Genomic DNA, 17,639 nt, shown 5'->3' on the forward strand with positions numbered 1-17,639 from the left:
GTTAGCTCCTCAGCAATGGGATATCCCACTTACATTGCAGTCATCTGGTCCCTTTTATTTTGATGTGTAGGACAAATACTGTGAGAAGCTGGCACATTTGCCAGCACTTCTTTTTGCTGTTTATGTAAGTAATAAACAATGAGTCAATAAGTGGCTCATTGTATCTTTACCGACTGAAGCAGTCAGGCCTTAATCTTTGCTTTACCTTGTCTTGTTTGTGCTCGACATTAATCAGTTATTATAAATTTTCTATTTTTTAAAAAGAATTTATTTATTTCTTCATGAGACACACACACACACACACACACACACACACACACACACAGAGGCAGAGACATAGACAGAAAGAGAAGCAGGCTCCTGACAGGGAGCCGGATGTGGGACTCGATCCCCGGACCCAGGATCATGCCCTGAGCCAAAGGCAGATGCTCAACCACTGAGCCACCCAGGCATCCCTAAACTTTCTATTCTTATATTTTCTTCAAATGGGCTTAGATACCTACTAAAATCCATTGTTGGACAATTAAAAAACCATTTTTATTGTGGTAAAATAAAAATAACACAAAATTTATCATTTTAACCATTTTTAGTGTGCAATTCAGTGGCATTAATTATACTTAAAATGTTGTGCTGCCATCACTGCTATCCATTTCAAGAGCTTTTTCATCATCCTAAACAGAAAATCATCCTAAACAGAAAATCTGTACCTATTAAGCAGTATTAAGCAATAACTCCATTCTGCCCTACTTCTATCCCTTGGTAATCTCTCCTCTACTTTCTGTCTCTGAATTTGCCTCTTTTAGATGCCTCATATAAGTGGAATCATACAATATTTGTACTTGTATGTCTGGTTTATTTCACTTAGTATTAATGAGACTTTCCTCCATGTGTTTCTGTTTTAAATACATACTGGGGGGCTATAGGAAAGTTTATTTAATATAAACCCATAAGATTATATGGTGGCCAAGAGTTTCCTCTTCAATTTATGACTTTCCACAAGACTGTGGGATGTGACTCTGGTTCAGTATCTGGCTTGGCTGCCTCCTTTTGATTGGGCCTGGTGTGAGACAGGTCTCCTCCTGTTAGCTGCTCTCCCCTGTCATAGGAGACTGAATAATGGCCCCCAAAGATACTCACATTTGAATCCCCAGAACCTGTGAATGTTGCCTTATATGGGACTTTGTAGATGTGATTAAGGGTTGAGATTATCCTGGATTATCCAAATAGGCCTAATGTCATCATAGGTACTCTTGTAAGGGAGAGACAGAGGGAGATTTGACACAGAAGGCAATGTGGTCATTGCAGCAAGATGCTTCAAGTTTTTTGCTTGTTTTGTTTTGCCTAATAGAGTTTAAACTGGGTTCTATCGCTTGAATCTAATCTGTGTGTTGTTTTAGGTTACCAAGTTTGTGGTAATTTGTTACAGCAGCTATAGGAAACTAATACATGTGCCCACTGCCATATTCACCCCTCTTCCTTCTTGGAGCAGCTGGATATTCAAGATGCTGCTCTTGCATTTGTCAATCATAATGTGGGCTATGGTTGAGATGGACTCTATCACTCCTTCTCTAGGACCACATGCAGTACTGAACCAGTTAGTGAATGGAAGGAATGAACCAGATCCTTTGGGTTATATGATGCAAATAATTCATCAAATAATTTCATCAAATACAATGAGCTTTTTTCCTAAATAGCTAATACTGAATTAAACTATAGTTATACTGTATTAAATACTTAAGAGTTGCTAAGAGAGTAGATTTTAAATCTACTTTTGTTCTTGGCACAGTACAAAATGGTAATTATGTGAGGTGATGGAGGTGTAACTAACTTTATTATGGTTATCATTTTGCAATATATACATGAATCAAACCATCACATAGTACACCTTAAACTTATACAATGTTACATGTTAGTTATATCTCAATAAAACTGGAAAAATGTTGAATTGATGAAGTTGATTAATTTTATATAAATCAGTACTTTTCCCTTCAAAATGATTGTTTTATTTATTTGTTTATTTTTATTTTTTTAAGATTTGTTTATTTACTCATTAGAGACACACAGAGAGAGGCAGAGACACAGGAAGAGGGAGAAGCAGGCTCCACGCAGGGAGCCTGATGTGGGACTCGATCCTGGGACTTCAGGATCACGCCCTGGGCTTAAGGCAGCGCTAAACCGCTGAGCCACCCGGGCTGCCCAAAATGATTGTTTTAAAATGTAATTTGTGTCTCACCAGATTAATCAAATTTACATTCATGGAAGTTGCTTACTTTTGCCTTGAATTCAGTGATTGCCCTTTTTCTACTCCAGGTGTTCTGTGAAATAGACTTTGAGGACAATTAGCTCCCTGAGATATCTGGGCTCCTCACCCCAGTTGTGAAAAGGAAAATTTCCCAGGAAGAGGGTGTGACAGTGCTTATAAGGTGATCAGTGTATTTTGCTTCAGAGACAGGTATGACCTGAAGAGGGTGGTGCCAGCCTCTTAGGCCAAACTCTTCCTGAATTTAGCAGGTAAAAACATGCCCCTGCCTGACTCAGCTGGAGGAATGGAGTACTATCCCAAAACTTAGTGTTCCCTTCCAAATCAAGCATCATGGAACTGGGGTTGCCCTCATGGATCATCTGAAGACAGTGAGTTCAGGGCAGAAGTGAGACTTATTCAAGTTTACATGCCATAACTATGGCAGAGAATCCCAGGGCTCTGCCCTTGAACCAGTCAGCCTTTTATTTGGAATACTTATTGAGCACCAGCTGTGTGCAGGATGCAGTGGTACTCCAACTTGCCTCTATGCTCCTAGTCATACTGTACCTTCTCACCCTCTAGCCCAGTTAGCTCCCTTCCCCTGGATCATTATCAGAGATCTTTCATGACATTGCTTTCATCACTCTTCTGGGGAGCTTTTTCTGACCCCCTGCCTTCATTAAATGCTGTATCTAAAACCTCTAGAGCACTGTGTCAGTCTCTTTGTCATAGCACTTATGACTTATCAAACTGGCTGAGGGGTGAAATGAGGGCCAATATCACCTTGATGGTGGCAGCATGGGAGCAGAAGCCTTTTTTTTAATTTTATTTATTTTATTTTATTATTATTTTTATTTATTTATTTATTTTTTAAAAATCCCTACACAGAAGGGATTTTTTTTAAAGATTTTTTTTTAATTTATTTATTCTTGAGAGATAGAAGGAGAGACAGAGCCAGAGACACAGGCAGAGACACAGGCAGAGGGAGAAGCAGGCTCCATGCACCGGGAGCCCGACGTGGGATTCGATCCCGGGTCTCCAGGATCGCGCTCTGGGCCAAAGGCAGGCGCCAAACCGCTGCGCCACCCAGGGATCCCCCCCCTTTTATTTTTTTATTTTTTTTTATTCCCCCCCCTTTTTTTTAAATTAATTTTTATTGGTGTTCAATTTACCAACATACAGAAAAACACCCAGTGTTCATCCCGTCAAGTGTCCGCCTCAGTGCCCGTCACCCATTCCCCTCCACCCCCCCTGCCCTCCTCCCCATCCACCATCCCCAGTTCGCTTCCCAGAGTTAGGAGTCTTTATGGGAGTAGAAGCCTTGAGTTCTGGTTCCAGCTAAGCCAGGAGGCCTCACTGGGCCTCAATGTCTCATTTGTGAAAGGTGGAGAATGAGTTATGCCTTCTCTAGTGAACTTTCCAGGGCTCACATTTAAGCTCTGTAATTTCCAGGTCTTCAAAAGGAGTTTGGCAAGTTGCAACGTAGGAGAGCAGATTTAGAAATGCAGACCAGCTGGTTTTCTGGGTGCAGTGAGCTGGCTTTCCCAAGACTTTAGCTCTAGACTCCTCACTGAGGTAGCTGAGGAGCCACAAAGGCTTTGTTACACGTGTGTAATCAGGGAGCTGTGATAACAGTATTCAAGACTCTGCTCCCATTAAACATTTTTACAGTGGAGGTATGTTGGCATGACTTAGGTTATCACATAAATTATGTACCTTCTGAGAGGGCAGCGTGTGGTTTATTGACCTCTGAAAGAACCAGACTCATTATGAGATAAGGCTCAAGTTATGAGCCTTGCTAAAGGTCGCAGGGAAAGAGCCAAGGGTCCTGAGCTGAGCAGAGCTTCCTGGAATCTCCTCTCCAACCCTCTACCCACAGGCCATCAAGTCTTTGGGCCCCTGTTAGAGCCTGAATCTGGTGCAGCTAGAAATGTGGAGAAAAGGGTAGTAGCAATGATGTTGGGATCTCTGAGAGGATGAAGGAGGCCCGTGGGTTGAAGAGGCAAGGACATTCTGGTGGAACTGGGTTTCTGAGAATCTCATGGTTTCACAAAGGACCAGTAGGTCAGAGAGGGGAAGGGATTTTTTTTTGGGTGACATGGTGAATGAGAAGTGAAGCAAGGACTAGAAGCCAATATTCTGAGTTCCTGCCCAGAGTTGTTGTTGTTACTGTTTTTCTCCCCTGGATACCTTCTCTGGGCACATTTTTTAAAAATAAATTTATTTTTTATTGGTGTTCAATTTGCCAACATATAGAATAACACCCAGTGCTCATCCCATCAAGTGCCCCCCTCCGTGCCCATCACCCAGTCACCCACCGCCCACCTCGCCTTCCAGCACCCCTAGTTCGTTTCCCTGGGCACATTTTGTGTGTGTGTGTGTGTGTGTGTGTGTGTTAGCATTTTTTTTTTTTTTTGGATTTATTTATTTATTTATTTATTTTATTTTTTGTTTTAATACATTTATTTTTTATTGGTGTTCAATTTACCAACATACAGAATAACACCCAGTGCTCATCCCGTCAAGTGTCCCCCTCAGTGCCCGTCACCCATTCCCCGCCACCCCCCGCCCTCCTCCCCTTCCACCACCCCTAGTTCGTTTCCCAGAGTTAGGAGTCTTTATGTTCTGTCTCCCTTTCTGACATTTCCCACACATTTCTTCTCCCTTCCCTTATATTCCCTTTCACTATTATTTATATTCTCTGGGCACATTTTTAATTTTCCTATCTCCTACCCACTTTATTTAGGTATAATTGACAAATAAAATCATATGTATTTAAGGTGTGCATTGCAATGATTTGATATATGTATACTTTGTGGGCATATACTTTTAATGCATGGTTAAGAGCAGTGGGTTCAAATTCTATTTCTTTTTTTTTTAATAAATTAATTTTTATTGGTGTTCAATTTACCAACATACAGAATAACACCCAGTGCTCATCCCGTCAAGTGTCCCCCTCAGTGCCCATCACCCATTCCCCCCCACCCCCCGCCCTCCTCCCCTTCCGCCAGCCCTAGTTCGTTTCCCAGAGTTAGGAGTCTTTATGTTCTGTCTCCCTTCCTGATATTTCCCACACATTTCTTCTCCCTTCCCTTATATTCCCTTTCACTATTATTTATATTCCCCAAATGAATGAGAACATAAACTGTTTGTTCTTTTCCGATTGACTTACGTCACTCAGCATTATACCCTCCAGTTCCATCCATGTTGAAGCAAATGGTGGGTATTTGTCGTTTCTAATGGCTGAGTAATATTCCATTGTATACATAAACCACATCTTCTTTATCCATTCATCTTTCGATGGACACCGAGGCTCCTTCCACAGTTTGGCTATTGTGGACATTGCTGCTAGAAACATCGGGGTGCAGGTGTCCCGGCGTTTCATTGCATCTGTATCTTTGGGGTAAATCCCCAACAGTGCAACTGCTGGGTCGTAGGGCAGGTCTATTTTTAACTCTTTGAGGAACCTCCACACAGTTTTCCAGAGTGGCTGCACCAGTTCACATTCCCACCAACAGTGCAGGAGGGTTCCCTTTTCTCCGCATCCTCTCCAACATTTGTTGTTTCCTGCCTTGTTAATTTTCCCCATTCTCACTGGTGTGAGGTGGTATCTCATTGTGGTTTTGATTTGTATTTCCCTGATGGCAAGTGATGCAGAGCATTTTCTCATGTGCATGTTGGCCATGTCCATGTCTTCCTCTGTGAGATTTCTCTTCATGTCTTTTGCCCATTTCATGATTGTATTGTTTGTTTCTTTGGTGTTGAGTGTAATAAGTTCTTTATCGATCTTGGAAACTAGCCCTTTATCTGATATGTCATTTGCAAATATCTTCTCCCATTCTGTAGGTTGTCTTTTAGTTTTTTTGACTGTATCCTTTGCTGTGCAAAAGCTTCTTATCTTGATGAAGTCCCAATAGTTCATTTTTGCTATTTCTATCCTTTATAAGTTACTGAATCTAAGTCTTAGTATTCTTATCTACAAATTGAGGATAATATCGCCTATTTATTTATCATGAGAGACAATGAGAGAGAGACAGAGACACAGGCAGAGGGAGAAGCAGGCTCCATGCAAGGAGCCCGATGTGGGACTCGATCCTGGATCCCAGGATCATGCCCTGAGCCAAAGGCAGATGCTCAACCACTGAGTCACCCAGGTGTCCCCACATAGGGGTATTGTAAGGATTAAAGGGGAGGGTAATGTTGGTAAAGCACTTGTTACAGTGGTCAATAAATGATAACAAGCCATTGCTTAATGATAGTTCTTTTGTTGTTATTCTAACAATGGTCTCCAGATTATATATTATATATATTATTATATATTATTATATATATTATATAATTATATATATTATATATTATTTATTATAAAATAAGTGTCAATTGCATTGGGCCAGGAAGTGGGGGTTTGGTACAAGGCCTTGAACTTCACCCTCTTCTCTGTCTCTGCTCTCCTGGCCTGTACATTTTATCACCTTTCTCCTGAAGATTACGACTTTGTCTTGGCTGTGACTGTCCCCTAACACGCACACATATGATGTCAGAAATCTGGAGGGTTTCAGGCCATCTCAGGTCACGTAAGCATTTTTTAATAGATGGTTTCCAAAGATAGTCTCTCTCATACCCTCTGAATCCCGCATTCTGGCCTTGAGTGGAGGCTACAAAGTGATTTTGGGGATATTTGTGCTTCCAAGTTTTAGGCAACTAACTTTCTCATTTAACACCTTTTAAAAAGAGAGCTTTCTTCTAAATGATGAGGGTCTCTTTTTCTCCCAGCCCTTCTATGGGTGTTGCAGTCATATCCTTGCCTCTTTGAAAATGTGCCTGCTCTAGACACTTCTACATCCTCCACCTTCCTTTGAGCCTCCCCTGAAGATGGATGGTTGCTTGCATTTAATGCATGTGGAAACTGAATCTCAGAGTTGAAGACACTAGCCCAAGGTCAAAAAGCAAATTAGAAGCAGATTTAGGACTTGAATCCAGGAATATTGATTCCTAGTCCAAAGTTCTTGCCTTGTGTTAAATTCCTGGAAGAATTCCTGTCACTGGATTAAGGGGCATCCAAGGCCTTTAATAACATAGTCTGGAGTCTATCTCTCAAATCTTTATTCTCATTCTCTTCCTGCTCACCCCTCAGGAGGCCTTGCATTTGCTCTCTCTATCTGGGAGGTCCTTCCCTCAGCTATCACATGGCTTACATCCTCCTTCCTTCCAAGCTATTCACAAGGGATCCTACTTGATCACTTTGCCTTTTCCTGGCCATCTTTATCTCTGTATTTTGCTTTGTATTCATTTCTAGCACTTATCATTGCCTGATATATACACTATTTACTTGTTTTGTTTTTTTTTCACAATTTATCTTCCACAACTAGAATGTGAATAACTGTGTCTTCTAAAAAACAAAACAAAACAAAACAAAACCCGTGTCTTCTTCATTGTGGTACCTCTAATGCCTAGAGCAGTGTGTATGGCAGATAGAAAGTATTCAATAACAATTTATTCAATTATATAAACAAATACAGTAAATTTCCATATAAATTGGACTGGTCATGTTCCCTAGCCTTTGCCCATACAGTTTCCTCTATTTGTCTTACCAGACAAGCTTTATACATAAAATAGCTATTTTCTTTTAAAAATTATTTTATTTTATTTTTTTTGCTATTTTCATATTAGATAGGTTTCTTTCCTTTTTATTGAGGTATTATTGGCATATAACATTATGTTAGTTTCAGGTGTACAATGTAATTATTTTACATATATATGTATATAATGTATATAATTATATAATATATGTATATAATTAAATAAAATCTTAAAAAAAGAAATACTCTTAACAATTTTCATATATACAATACAGTATTATTAGCTATAGTCCCAATGTTGTTTATTATATCCCCAGAACTTATTTATTTTATAACTGGAAGGTTGTATGTTTTGACCACCTTTAACCCATTTTGCCTACCCCCCATGTCCCTGTCTCTGGCAACCACTAGTCTGTTCTCTATAACTATAATTTCTTCTTTTTCTTAAAGATTCCAAATATAAGTGAGATCATATGTATTTGTCTTTCTCTGACTTTTAAATAGATGTTTTAAAAAATATTTTATTTATTTATTCATGAGAGACACAGAGAGAGGCAGAGACATAGGCAGAGGGAGAAGTAGGCTCCCCAAGGGGGAGCCTGAGGTGGGACTTGATCCCGGGACACTGGGATCACGCCCTGAGCTGAAGGCAGACACTCAACCACCGGGCCACCCAGGCGTCCCTAAGTAGATATTTTTATGCTGCTTTCTCTGTAAAGCCTTTCTTGGTTCCAAAAATACTAATAAATCTGTGTTAAACTTAGAATATAAAATCACCTATTGGGATCATCTTCTGCCTACACCTGTACTTATGTAGGTGTACACTTATATAAACCTTTCTCTATACAAGGCATTATAAAACTTGCAACCTTGGACTCATGAGCCCAAATGCCAAGTTACTCTTTTGTTGATTGCAACAGAACAAAACTTGCCAATCGTCATTTCTTGTCCCACGGCCCCTTTGACACCCAGCAGTATGAGGACAAGTTAAATGTGAGCCTTGCCTATATTCACTTTTTTTCCTAATTATGCCTGTAATACATAATTTTATTTGAAAAAAAAGTCATATAGACAAGCCAAAAGAAAAGAGTCTTATTCTTAAGCCTATATCCTATAAATTGCCATTGTTAACATTGGGTGTATATATTATTTCAGACTTTAAATATGTATTAAATGCAATACAGTTATGCATTAAATATAATCACATTTATATTATCTACTTATAAATAAGCATCACATGTTTATAAAATGAGATTGCACTTTGAATAACGTGTTGTAGATCTAAACATCCTTTTTATTCAAAGGATATTTAGATATTACTGAGATGAATATCTCTCACACTTGTATGATTATTTTTTTAGGATAAATTCCTAGGACAGAATCTGTTAGTCAAAGGGCTTGATTATTTTTAAGATTTTTTAAAAAAGATTTAACTTATTTATTTGACAGAGAGAGAGAGAGACAGACAGAAACACAGAGAGAGCACAAGCAGGGGGAGTGGCAGGCAAAGGGAAGGGGAGAAGCAGGCTCCCCGCAGAGCAGGGAACCCAATATGAGGCTCAATCCCAGGACCCTGAGATCATGACCTGAGCTAAAGGCAGACGCTTAACCAATTGAGTCACCCAGGTGCCCCTATTTTTAAGATTTTTATATGTGATGCCAAGCTGCTCTGCAGATGAGACACCCCTCAGCAGAGTATGAAATTGTGGGTTCTCCCATATTCTTACCATAGTGGGATTTACAATTATTATTATTATTATTATTTTTAAAGATTTTATTTATTTATTCATGAAAGACACACACACACACACACACACACACACACACAGAGGCAGAGACATAAGCAGAGAGAGAAGCAGGCTCCATGCAGGGAGCCTGATATGGGACTTGATCCCAGGACTCCAGGATTGTGCCCTGGACCAAAGGCAGGCACTCAACTGCTGCGCCACCCAGGAGTCCCTAGAATTATTTTTTTGCAGGAATTTAAAAAAATTGTGGTAGAGAATATGTAACATAAAATTTACCATTTTAACCATTTTAAGTTCAATGGCATTAAGTATGGTCACACTGTTGAGCAACCATGATTGCTATCCATCTTCACAACTTTTCCATCATCCCAAACTGAAATTCTGTGCCCTTAAACCTAGCTCTCTATTCTCCCTCTTTCTAGCTCTTGGAAACCTATTCTACTTTCAGTTTCTGTGAATTTGCCTATTCTAGGTACCTCATTTAAGTGGAGTCATACAATGTTTTTTCCTCAATGTCTTTCCAGATCAGCAAGGAAACCCCACATTCATTTTCTTTTCTCTTGTTCCCCAACTTTTATCGTGGTAAAATAGACATAACTTAAAATTCACCATCTTAGCCATTTTCAAGTGCAAAGTTCAATGGTTTTAACTACATTCATACTGTTGTGCCACGATCACCATCATCTATATGCAGAACACATTTCATCTTGTAAAACTCTCTACCAATTAAATAATAACTCCTTATTTGCCTCTTACCCAGCCCCTGGTAACCACCATTCTACATTATGTGTCTATGATTTTGATTCCTCTAAGTATCTCATTTAAGTGGAATCATGAAGAATTTTCTTTTTGTGACTGGCTTATTTCACTTAGCATAAGGTTCTCAAAATTTATCCATGTTGTAGCGTATGTCAGAATTTTCTTTCTTTTTAAGGCTGCATAATATTTCACTGTGTGGATAGACCACATTTTGTTTATCCATTCTTCTGTTGATGAACACTTGGATTGCTTCCATCTTTGAAATTAATTATATTAATTATATTAAATTACATTGTGTATAATGCTACTATGAACATGAGTATACAGATATCTGTTCGAATCTTTGCTTTCAATTGTTTTGGGTATATACCTGGGTATATACCCAGGTTTACATATATAAATCTTTAAAAAAAGATTTATACCCAGAAGTGGAATTGCTGAAGCATATGATAATTATATTTCTAATTTTTTTAAAGAATTGCCATATTATTTTCCATAGTGGTTGTGCCACTTTACATTCCTGCCAGCAGTGTGCAAGTATTCTAATTTCTCTATATCTTCACCCAATACTTCTTATTTTGTTTATTTTGGATAACAGTCATCTAAATGGGTAGAAAGAGATTTGATTGTGATTATGATTCATATTCCCCTAATGATTAGTGATGCTAACATATGATTATTTCATATGATTATTTTTTCAATGTGAATTTATCTTAAATAACATTTTTTAACTTATATGTACTTATAATGATAATAATTAATATTCCATGAGCATTATTTTTAACATTTGTCAATCTGTACTGTTCATGTTTTAGTTTGATTCAGTTCAGTTCATTCGAATTTAATTCACATTTATTTTCACCCCTTTTTCTAAAGGGTGTACACTCTTGTAAAACAAAGAACATCTGGAAACAACCTGGATGCCTATATATAGGGGAATGGTCCAATCAATTATTGCACATATGTACTATGGAATACTAGCAGCCTTTTTTTTAAAAGGCAGTTGTCAAGGGGACCCCTGGGTGGCTCAGCGGTTTGGCGCCTGCCTTTGGTCTGGGGCGCGATCCTGGAGTCCTGGCATCGAGTTCCACATCAGGCTCCCAGCAGGGAGCCTGCTTCTCCCTCTGCCTGTATCTCTGCCCTCTCTCTCTCTCTCTCTCTCTCTCTCTCTCTCTGTCTATCATGAATGAATAAATAAAGTATTTTAAAAAAGGCAGTTGTCAATATACAAGAAAGTTTTCTTCCATATGTTATGTGAAAAAAGCTCTATAGGATTCCATATTCCAAGAATCCCCAAAATTTAGATTATTTCTAGTTTTTACTCTACTAGGTAAATATTTTTCTTATCTGTGTGACTATTTCTATAGGATAGATACCTTGAAGTTGAAATTGCTAGGTCAGAGAGGACACATTTAAACATTTGATAGATATTGCTAAATCATCACAAAAATTTACATTCCTAGTGACAATGTACGAGGGTGCCTGTTTTCTCTTACCCTCACCAATGCTGGATATTATTAATCTTCTAGACATCTGATAATCTTATGGGTGGAAAAGGATCTCTTATTTTCATTTTTGCTTTCATTACTAAGATCTTACTCTTTCAAACACCACTGAAAGATGTCTAAAGATATCTACTTTATTTAGGTGGAGTAATGCTGAGAATTGTTTCATAAGAAACCACTTTGTGGACAAATTCAGTAGAACCTTGGAGTCCTTGACAACCAGTTAAGAGTAGGTCATGAAGAGCCCAGAATTTACATGAGGAAGGAAGAGTGTAGTTAGGATTTGTGGCTTAGCTTAAGGAAGTAAGGCTTGGAGCCCTCAGAGGGATCTGAGAGCAGCCCAGGCAGCAAGAGCAGGGATCAGGCCGAGAGAGGAGGGAGGGCAGCAAAAGTTCAGTGGGGAGACTTAGTGGCTCTGTGGGTTGGGGCATGCACTCAGCCAAAAGTCAGGGACCCAAGAGCCTAGTCCTAATCTTGCCACTGATTCACTCTAGGACTCACAAATCCCTACCTTCTGAGCCACAGTGTATCTGTCTGACAAGTAAGAGGTAGACTGTATGCTCTCTAGGTCCTGTGACTACAGAGACTCTTCCAGTACTTGGCCCAGATGGCTGAAGCTGCTGCTTCTCAGCCTTAGTTTTCTTTCCTATAAAATAGAGACAGTGTTCCCTTCCTTGCCTTACTGACTTTATAGGGCTGTTGTGATGTTGTTGTGAGATAACAGGAGGTAAAGTGCTCTGTGAACAGAAAAGAGCGATATACCTATAAGGGCTTGTTATTTCCCTTTTTAATTAATTAGCTCTTTTAAAAAATTTTATTTTTTTAAATAAATAATATTTATTTACTCGAGAGAGAGAGCACACTTGGGGGGTGGGCAGAGGGACCAGGAGAAACTTAAGCAGACTCCACACTGAGCACAGAGTCCAATGTGGGGCTTAATCTCATGACCCTGAGATCATGACTTGAGCTCAGACCAAGATGCTCAACTGACTACACCACTCAGGCACCCCTTAATAACTCTTTTAAGGTATAATTTGCATACAAATACACAGATTTTAATTATTATATAAGTTTGACAAATTAAAAAAAATATAACGGGATCCCTGGGTGGCTCAGCGGTTTGGCACCTGCCTTCGGCCTAGGGTGTGGTCCTGGAGTCCTGGGATTGAGTCCCACATTGGGTTCCCTGCAAGGAACCTGCTTCTCCCTCTGCCTGTGTCTCTGCCTGTGTCTCTCTCCCTGTCTCTATGAATAAATAATATCTTAAAAAAATCATTTTTATCTAAGTATAATTAACATACAATTTTACATTAGTTTCAGGTATATGATACATTGAGGCAACAATTCTATACATTAGTTAGTGCTTACCATAAGTGTAGTCATCATCTGTTACTATAGCTTGGTAAGTTTTTTTTTTTAATAAATTAATTTTTATTGGTGTTCAATTTAACAACATACAGAATAACACCCAGTGCTCATCCCGTCAAGTGTCCCCCTCAGTGCCCGTCACCCATTCACCCCCCCCCCCGCCCTCCTACCCTTCCACCACCCCTAGTTCGTTTCCCAGAGTTAGGAGTCTTTATGTTCTGTCTCCCTTTCTGATATTTCCTACCCATTTCTTCTCCCTTCCCTTATATTCCCTTTCACTATTATTTATATTCCCCAAATGAATGAGAACATATAATGTTTGTCCTTCTCCGATTGACTTACTTCACTCAGCATAATACCCTCCAGTTCCATCCACATTGAAGCAAAATGGTGGGTATTTGTCATTTCTAATGTCTGAGTAATATCCCATTGTATACATAAACCACATCTTCTTTATCCATTCATCTTTCGATGGACACCGAGGCTCCTTTCACAGTTTGGCTATTGTGGACATACAATAGGTACTCTTATGTTTGTCCTCTTTTCTCAAGTCAATGTTTTTGTGATTTATCTGTGTTGCTCTCTGGATCAGTAGTTTTTTCCTTTTTATTGATGAGTAGCATTCCATTGAATGGCTATATCAAAATTTATTTATCCATTTATCTATTTTTTTAAAAAAGATTTTGTTTAGAGATTTTTATTTACTTTTTCATAGAGACACACAGAAAGAGAGGCAGAGACACAGGCAGAGGGAGAAGCAGGCTCCACGCAGGGAACCCGATGCGGGACTGGATCCCGGGCCTCTAGGATCACACCCCGGGCTGCAGGTGGCGCTAAACCGCTGCGCCACCGGGGCTGCCCTAAAAAAAGATTTTAATGATTTACTTGAGAAAGAGAGCCAGAGAGAGCCTGAGCCAGGGGAAGGGACAGAGGGAAAGGGAGAAACAGATTCCTTGCTGATCAGGGAGCCAGATACGGCTTGGATCCCAGGACCCAAGTTCATGACCTGAGCCAAAGGTGGATGCTTAACCAGCTGAGCCACCCAGGTGCCCCTCATTTACCTCGTAATGAATATTTGGATTGTATCTGGTTTCTGGCTGTTATAGATAAAGCTGTTGTGAACATTTGTATACTAGATTTTTTGTGGCTATATGTTGTCTTAGTCTGGTTAGGCTGCTATAACACAATGCCATAGACTTGGTAGCTTATAAAAAGCAGAAATTTGTTTCTCATGGTTTCAGAGATGGGAATGTCCAACATGAAAGACCCAGCATGGTTGAGTTTTGGTGAGGGCCTTCTTCTTGGTTCATAGCTGATGCCTTCTCATTGTGTCTTCATCTGGTGGAAGTGGCTAGGGAGCTCTTTGGGGCCTCTTTTATGAGGCAATAATCGCATTTGTGAGGCTCCATCCTCATGATGTAATCACCTCCTAAGGACTCCATCTCCAATACTATCACCTTTGGGGTTTAGGAGTCAACATATAAATTTTGGTTGGGGGGGGGGCACATTCAGGTCATAGCATATGCTCTGACTTCTCTTGAAAAAATATTTAAAAATGGAATTATATAGGATAGGTATAGCTTTAACTTTGTGAAAAATTGTAAGTTTGTTTTGAACAAGGTTTTTGGAGAAGGAAGAGCATTGGATTAGGAATTCAGAGACCATCCTGTGGCTTTGGACAAGTAACGCTTCCTCTTTGGGTCTCAATTTCCACTATAGAATGAGGGGTTTGGTTGAATGCTCCTAACTCTTTTCAACCAAAGAGCCTATTATTCTTAGAGGTTGTAGAAATGGAGAACCTGACACATGCCTGATTTAGGTGTTAAAACATTGGCTCTTAAGGCTATTCACCAGCAGCATCTTATCCTCAAGAAGGTACAAACAGTCCTCCCATATCAGGGCTATGTGGGTGTAATCATGTTAATGATAGTTGTATTCAATGAGGCCTTTGCCCCGAAGAGCTCACAGCTCTTTCACATGGGACTATGACTTTTGTGAATGCTGAAGGAAGCCCTCCCAGCTCAGGTGATTTCCCAAGGAGTGGAAGTGGGAGACAAGTGGGGAGTGACTCAGAATGAGTCAAAACAAGACATTGAAACTGGGACCTGGAATGACTACTGCTGGCTGGAGAGCAGAGCAAATGGGTTTTACAGTGGACCTCCATTAAAAATGAGGCCTGTGTTTGGGTCCATGGCCTAAGCCCATATAATAAATTTCGGCTTTTCCACTCTTTTGAAGCACAACCCCTAAACCAAATCCTTTCTCTATCAGCAGTTGCAATCTTAGCAAGAATCAATTCCTTAATAATTTCTGCCTATCAGAGCCAAACTGAATTTGGAAGGTCAAGCAACAGACCCTCCTCCAATTATAGAATCACTCCAAAGATAGAGATTTTAAGATTTTTGTGTTTTCCATTATCACAGTGGTTCTTTCTCTAAGCGTAGCCCATTTAAAATTAATGGTTCTTCATCTCAGACTTTTATTCTGTGCTTTGGGGTTGACATTTGTGTATATTCCTATGTGGGTATATATGCGTTTGTGTATGTATGGTTTCATTTTACCTTACTTTAATCAAAGTCAGCCTAAAACATCAGGCTAAGCCTCAAGCTGTTGACTGTTGCACCTTTATCATCCAAGGTAGTGAGAATGACATTCTTCTCTTGCTTCCTGGTAGGATTTCCCAAACTTGGAAAAAAGCCTACCAAGGAGTTTGCCTAAGACACTTAAGAAAATCCAAGAGATCAGGGACACTTGACTATAGGTTACTTTTTCCCCCTCTTACTCAGAGAGAAGATCATTCTTTAGCTGAGTCTCTGCCTTATTGCCTTTCTTTAGTATTTTTGGCGTCTCAGTGGGAGCAAATGAACTATTGGTTGGAAAGGTGTGTGTGTGTGTGTGTGTGTGTGTGTGTGTGTGTTAACAGTGATTATTTATAATGACTCCTAAATAATCCTGTGAGTACAGGATGAAGATAATATTAAATAGCATTGAGAAGTCTTTCCGTTGGCTGGCAAAGACTATTAAAAAGTTTTCTATATGTAGGAAAGGATAGCTCTTTCTGAGAAGTCAGTTTTGTGGTTCAATTATCTTCACACTTGTAAACATTGCCTGTGTAATCAAGTCCATTTTCTTTGCTTTACTCCACGGGAGATAATAAAACCAAACAGGAGCCCATAGACCTGAGTTTCAGCCCTGGCTCTCTCATCACAAATTATTTGACCTTAACCAGGGTCCACCCATTGTCTGGGCTTCAGTGTCTAACTGGTAAACCCGTAGGGTCTTTCCCCATTAGATTGTGTACCTCTGTTCCTTTGCATCCTGCTATCTATAGCAAGATACATTTATTGAGTGAGTGAATATATTATCAAGTCAAGTTTGAAGAAATCTGAGGTCTCTAACTGCTTAGATATTCAGAGATCCTACTGTAGTATGTATTCTCTTCCGCTCTCTTGACTTTCTTCCCTATCTCCCTTCCTTCTACTATCTATTGATCTAGTAAACAATACATTCCAATGGTTCATAAAGTACGTAAGTATATATAGAGAAAGCCTCCCAGTCATCCAACTTTCTTCCCTTAAGCCAATCAATTTTGCCAATTTCCTGTGTATCCATGAGATTTTTAATGTCCACATAAGCAAATCTGTACCTATATTCTTCCCCACCCCCTATTTTATATTAATGTTTGCATACTATGTATTGTTCTGCATACTTTGATTTTTTAACCTAAAAAAATCACTTTGAAATCAATCCATATTCGTACATGACAGTTTCCTTTTCTTTTTTAAGTGGCTGCATTGTATTATTCCATTAAGTGGATAAACTATAATATATTCAACCAGTTGTTTATGGATGGGCATTCAGCTTGCTTCTAATCTTTTTTATATTACAAATAGTGCTGCAATAAAGAACTTTGGACATAGGTCATTTTGCCTTTATGTAAGTCTACCTGTAGTATAAATTCTTAGAAGTTAAATTGTTGGGTCAAAGGTCATATATGTGTAAAATTTAAAAAATAGACTTTATTTTTTTAGAGCAGTGTTAGGTTACAGCAAAATTCAGTGAAAAGTATAGAGTTCCCATATTATCACCTGTTTACCCATATTCTCAGCCTGTGTCACTATCAATGTCATGTATCTAGTCATACATTAGAGTTCACTCCTGGTGTTGTATGTTCTATGTATAATAATATGTATCCACCATTATACTATCATACAGAATAATTTCACTGCCCTAAAAACTCTCTGTATTCAGGTATTCATTCCCCTTTTCTCTAACTCCTGGCAACCATGGATCATTTTACTGCTTCCATAGTTTGTCTTTTATGAAATGTCATATAGTTAGAATTATATATATAGCTTTTTCAGATTGGCTTCTTTCACTTATTAATATATTTTTAACATTCCTTCATGTCTTTTCATGACTTGATAGCCTACCTCTT

The sequence above is a fragment of the Vulpes vulpes genome, chromosome 10 (genome assembly GCF_048418805.1).
Source record: "Vulpes vulpes isolate BD-2025 chromosome 10, VulVul3, whole genome shotgun sequence".
Taxonomy (NCBI): Eukaryota; Metazoa; Chordata; class Mammalia; order Carnivora; family Canidae; genus Vulpes; species Vulpes vulpes.